The sequence below is a fragment of the Schistocerca serialis genome, chromosome 8 (assembly GCF_023864345.2).
Source record: "Schistocerca serialis cubense isolate TAMUIC-IGC-003099 chromosome 8, iqSchSeri2.2, whole genome shotgun sequence".
Taxonomy (NCBI): Eukaryota; Metazoa; Arthropoda; class Insecta; order Orthoptera; family Acrididae; genus Schistocerca; species Schistocerca serialis.
This window is the reverse complement of record NC_064645.1, coordinates 564869210-564875209: the sequence shown is the minus strand read 5'-3', so window position 1 is coordinate 564875209 and position 6000 is coordinate 564869210. Positions and strand designations below refer to the sequence as shown.

Sequence of the window (6000 nt, the reverse complement as noted above, 5' to 3'; positions counted from 1 at the left end):
GCTTCCACGTCACGTTGTGTCGCCGCTGTTATACACGCCAAAGGTAGACATACCAGCTGTCAGGCGGGTGGTCATAATGTTCTTGCTGATTATTGTAATACAACCCTGTACACATCGCTCCCATAGGTTCGTGAGGACAAGATCAGGATAGTCACAGTACTTACAGGGGCATTAAACAGGCATTCATCCCGCGCTCTACACGTGAATGGGATAGGAAAAAGCCTTAATAATTGGTAAAACGGGACATACCCTGTGCCATGCTGAGTGTAGAGTGCTGTGTGTAGATGTAGATGGATGGGGGCCGGCGCGGAGCCGTGTGGCGCCGGCGACGGCAGCAGCGAGCAGCAGCGCCCCTGGCGGCAGCGCGGGGAAGCTGCCGGCAGGCGGCCGGTGGGCGCGGGCAGGTGAGGCGGGCAGCGCCAGCCAGTGCGACCGCGGCCGCCCAGGTGTCAGCTACAGCAGCGCCGAGGCAGCGGCGGCGGGGCGACGAGACGCGCGTGTGTTCGAGACCGTCCGCTCGCCAGCTTGTCGTGTTGTTGTGAGGATTGTTTTCGTGTCGGGAACAAAATAAAAGAAAGGATTTGTGTGCCGGGTGATTTCGCGCGCGGCTGGGGCGATCCGCCGGTACAGGACAGTGCGGCGGTTAGAAGAAGAAATAGCAGGAGCGGAGGAGGCGGCCCGGCGCGACACGGCACTGCCGATAAGAAGCGTCGTTATCGAGATGACGGCGCCGGCTTATCTGGCGATAGCGAGGTAGAGGCGCAGAGGTAGCGAGAGGCCCAGAGGAAGCGGGGCTGCCGAGGTGCCCGTGTGTGCGGCGGTGAGCGATAGTGCGCGCCACGGGCAGGCTGGCGGCCGACTGCGGGACGCCGACGCCGACGCCGACGCCTCTGGACGCCGGCGGCGCGCCGCTGCTCTTCCTGCAGCTGCACCAGCGCCACGACGCCGCCTCCGCCTTCCTGTAAGCCGACACTCCTTCTCTTCACACCTATACACCCGACACTTGGTGACACACTGATCTGCGGAGAGTGCAAGCGCGTGTTCAAAGGAATCTACGTCTCCCAGTATTCGAAGCCAATTAATTAAGTCTCACACTGCAATACCACTCACAAAACATTCGTGACTGTACTCTCCGTTTCTTTTTCCAGTACACGATAAGCGCTTGTGACGTGTTGTTTGTTGAATCGCTGGTCTCTGACATAATTTCCAGAGCCTGCTCCGTTTTGCTTGGGGAGGTCTGCAGCGGGGTTCGCTATACCTCCGAGGCTGAAAAGGGACCGTATCGGAAGACCTGCATCAGTCTCGGACAATATGAAATTTTATTCATTAAGTGCAAAATCACTTTGACGTCAGCTGTACTGTTTATTAGTAACACATGAACATTTGTGTCGGCCTGGGACTCGAACCCGTATTCCTATATATCGCGAGCAGCCGACTTAACCACATCGGCTATCCGTGCACGCTCTCCCGACCTGCATAAGCCACGCTGTCCACATCCCCTAACGCCACAGTATGTGCTTCTTGCAACAGGAAGAGAAGTTATCGTGTTTTTGTCCCTTCGAGACTTGTAATACACTTTTTTTTTGTCTGTCTAAAGGACACTGTTTAGTAAAATTACAGACACTGTGAATTAAAATATTTGTGTTTTATACTATGTTTATTTAGTTGCAACGCGTGTCAGTTGTTGGGCCACTGGCAGATGATATTAACAGCCACACGTCTCTGAACCTCGGAGTTAAGATTATAATCAAACTGTGGACATATTCTAATACAATCAAAACTCTTCTGACGATGAGCCGAAGGTAGAAACGCATCGTGACAAATTAGTCTTTTTTCAGTAACTTTATTATCTGTTTACATAGCAATTGCATTGTACGTTCATATAGTTTTTGGCTGGGTTGAACTTCAGAACAATAAAAATGTAAGCTACATTTGCCATTATCTGCGTTAATATAAAAAGTGCACTTAAAAAGCAAGTGTAATGTTAATGCAGATAGTGGCGAGTTACATGTATAAACTGCGTATACACAGATATGAGGTTGTTTGCACCTAGTTGGAACGGATCGGAATACATTGTTTAACTGAGTTCTAAACAGTGACGAACGCAGAAGAAGAAACAGCTAAAGGGATTGAGGTTGTGTGCAATACTGAATGTCAGTGTTAATGATAATAACAAATCGCACTCAACATATAACGATGCGTGTTTTGTGACGGGCAGTGGTATTATGAAACCTAATTTTAATTTTAGAACTGCAGACTCTCTAGAGGCTTACACAACAGAAGAAAAGCATGTTCACCGTGATCGCTGGTAGGGACTGTTTACTGGTGGCCGGTCTACTCGCGTGGTCAGAATTGCGTCCTAAAATGTGAATTTGAGTAACCGACAGTGCCTGGCACACGCGAGGTTAAACTCACATCCTTACTGCTTACGATATTCGACAATAGATATGCAGCGATGGAAAGTCAGGGGGAGCCGTCTATTGTGTGATCATTGTAGACGGAAGTCTATTTGAGATCTAGCATGTATGCACAAAAGTGGGAGAGGGGGATAAAGGGGTAGTAGCGTGGGAAAAAAACTAAGTCCCAGAGCTAATTGCAAAAACGATATTAGGGAAGACGGATTTGGACCACAAGCGTTTAGCTATTGGCGTAGAACAACGACTCAAAATGTGCTTCGTGTATGATAAATGTCATGATTTCCCAAACAGCACTCCCTTTCCTTAAAGGAGTAATAATACTGACAATGTAGATGCATTGCTATTACAGTGGTTTCATACCTGCAATTGTCACAGTAGTATTTGCCGAGTCCCTACACCATTTTTGGCGGCCCTCGGACCAACATATCCAAAACACCTTTTCGGACCAAAATATCCAAAACACCTTTCATAGTCTACATGTGGCACAGTTGGAAGCAACTGTGTTTGGTAGAGCAGACACACATCTGCCAAAGACAGACGCGGTCCGTTGCACATGGGCTGCAACGGGTACCGTCACAGTGCCTTAAGGTTCTCAGTAGAATCTAGTTACTTTCAACTCCGTTTTTTTTCTTGCTACATTGTCTGAAAAATCAGTGTACTGCAGAGTGCGCTGTCAGTAGCACCACAAAGTTCCCTTCAAATTATTTGTTTCAACGGTGTAAATCTCGATTGGTTAACCAACAAGTTTGTACTAGTAGGAACATCATACGTTTATACTTCTGTACAACCATCTCCGCAAAAGGAAGGCTCCACTTCGCTAAAGTGTTATGACTCTATTACAAAAATAAGTAAATATAGGAGTGCGAAAAATTTACCTGTTTGCTGTCCAGATGATAAGTTAGCGGCCCTGCTTCCACATTGACACAAGACGGTATACTACGCGATATGTTACGAGGTACGAATTATAAATCTGAAAATATTTTAAGTACAACAACATCGGCCTGGCGCCTTTGTCGCGTGAAATCACCATTTTAACGCAATCTGTATTTAACTCTTTAAGCGTGTTGGAGAATTAAACAGTGTTTTAACGCCGACCGCAAACAATTTGAAAGTTACCACTGTAGTTTGTGAAGTGAGCTGCTCCAAAGTAGTGGAGTGGGAAATCAATCGCTGTGCGGGGTATAAGAAACCAAACGAGACGCGCCTTATGCTGTGTCCTGTTTGTTCGTTAATGCCACGAACTTTCACTGCCGGCTGCCGTCATGTGTTTCCACCAGGTGTCTCTCTCACCCACCACGCACACTCGCGACAGAGGACTATATGCGAATTTATTACGTCTTTTCTCTGAGAATAAAATCAGCTCGCTTCGAAATTTCACAAAGGTTCACCGACAGAACCAGTTCAATGATAATAAATCAATACGTCTGGTTACACCGATAAATCAGGAAGAGGCTTTTCCTGTGTTAGGCAGCGTATGATAGCTGCGCCCGCTATTTCGCCGTGCAACGTTAAAAGGACTGCGGGCAGTATGTTGGTGAGCCTGCTTTCGTCTGCCTACTGTGCCGCGTATCTCAGTGTAAACACAAATACAAAATTCACGTCACGTTTCTCTTATCACCCTCTCTCCTGACGAGCTATAAACGAGAACTTATGCAACCAGGTGTTCCCATTCAAACGAAATTAATTCAAACTAGTTTGCTTCACAGAATATTTTTTTCTCTTTTTACTCTGAGTACCGCACCAACAAAAACGCTTTTTGTCTGTCTCAGATAAACATTTTTCTCGGTTCGGGTCCCGCGTGAGACTAACAAGTAATTATAAGCAGTGTTCACTGCACGCTCCTTGTAATATTCCAGTATTATGCAAGAACAGCACCGTTCAACCTCACGATCAGGTTAATTCGTATTTCAGTGTAAACGCCTAAATTTTAGAAAAACTAATTATGCGTCGTTTGTATTGTTACCATTGAAAGCGCCATTATTACGAAAAGATTATTGAATTTCTGACTTTTTAACGTATTGTTTTGATCTTTGCTTATCACTTAATTTTTATTACCAAGCACTGCAACTGCTTTTTGTTTCTAATTTTTACCTTTCACAGTTGCACGCTCCTATTAAAAAAGTACTTTGATTTTCCTATTGTGCACTATCCTTGATTTTTTTTTAAAACCAACTTTTCTTAAAGGATACTCCGCGCCTACTTTTTATAACCTATAGCTTTTCACTTTCCTGCCGACTAACAATTAATAGTTCTCCTTTTTTGCAAGTTTCACTTTCATTACAACTGCCTTGAAAATTTTGTGTTCTAGTGCTTCAATATTTATGAGTTTCGTTCCTTGCACGATTGTAGACGTAATTTTGAGCCTAACACGTCTGTTCACCTCTTATATTTACGTATGTTGTCCCTCGCTCGGCGTGGTAAACCACTCTCTACTTACTAGATTTTGCAAACATTCAGTTGCACGAGGATTAGTTTCCTACAAAATAAAATATGTATGAATTATTTCTTTCTGCAATTCAGTTTTTCGAGTAGGGACTCAGTATCTTCTTAAAGAGCATGAGATACATTTTCTGTTTATATTTTTTGAGTATAAGAGCTGTCACTGTCGTTGCTTACTTTGTTCTTCAGAAATATTGCATTTGCAGCGTGCGACGTGACTCTCGTTTCGAAATAGGAGCGTTTACGAAAACAGTTTTTTAATTATTCATGATTACTTATAACGCGTGTTCGTCGAAAAGATCCGGTAGCAAAGCATATGTAGGTGCGCTAATTAATGTATTGCAATATGTGTTTTACAGTTAGCGAGAACCCGTCGCAACGCAAGATAATTTGTCCCTTTCGTTATTAATGTATTCATAATCCCTTATTTTTCAGAATAATTATCGAGTCTTGCATGGTGACAGTTTCAATGAGTCATTCGTTGAGATCTCGCAGACATAATGTTTAGATCGCTCTATCTGATAAAACCAAGTGTGACATGGACTCTAATGCTCTCGCAAGAGACTGGTTGCAACTGTAGAGATCCGTAGATGTCATAAACAACTTGCAAAACTGTCATATTTTCAACGTCAAATTTATTATTGTACTTCCATTAAATTCAGTTTCACAGCAATGACTGTATTAGCGCTGTGGTGCAACCTCAGACATACAGATACTACTTTCTCTTCGCATTTTCTGCATTAAGCAGTTTCTTGCATTAAATTTTCTATGCCCTAAAAGGGCATTTTTTCGTCCACTGCTTAAATTTTTTTTGTAAGAGTTTGTATCTTCTGTTTCCTTCTCAAAATGTCTCCCCTGCACGGTACATGTGCAGTTTTATTATGTCTGTATCTGTTCTCTTCCAACTTTTTTGTGTTTCTTTGATGTTTCCTCTCAATGATTTGGATATGTTCATCGTACTTCTCTGCTAAAAACTGTTACTTATTACCTTACACAGCAATTGCAGCAGAACAGTCTTCCTGTAGAACATTGTCCTTATCAAAAACGCTGGTTTTATCTCTGACGACTATTAAATCGGATTTCTTACCTGGTATTAAGTGTTTTCGAAATATACTCTGCTAGTGAACCACGGAATGTGTAATTC

General features: G+C 43.8%; 1 protein-coding gene across 1 annotated transcript in view; it reads left to right on the top strand.

Annotated features, from left to right (window-relative positions):
• Positions 1–441: 441 nt before the first annotated feature.
• LOC126416155 (putative transcription factor SOX-15) overlaps positions 442–6000 on the top strand; it is a 146907-nt gene continuing 141348 nt past the window's right edge. The window contains exon 1 of the mRNA XM_050083709.1: positions 442–961. The gene's annotated coding sequence lies outside the window, so the exon portion shown is untranslated. The remainder of the gene's footprint in view (positions 962–6000) is intronic.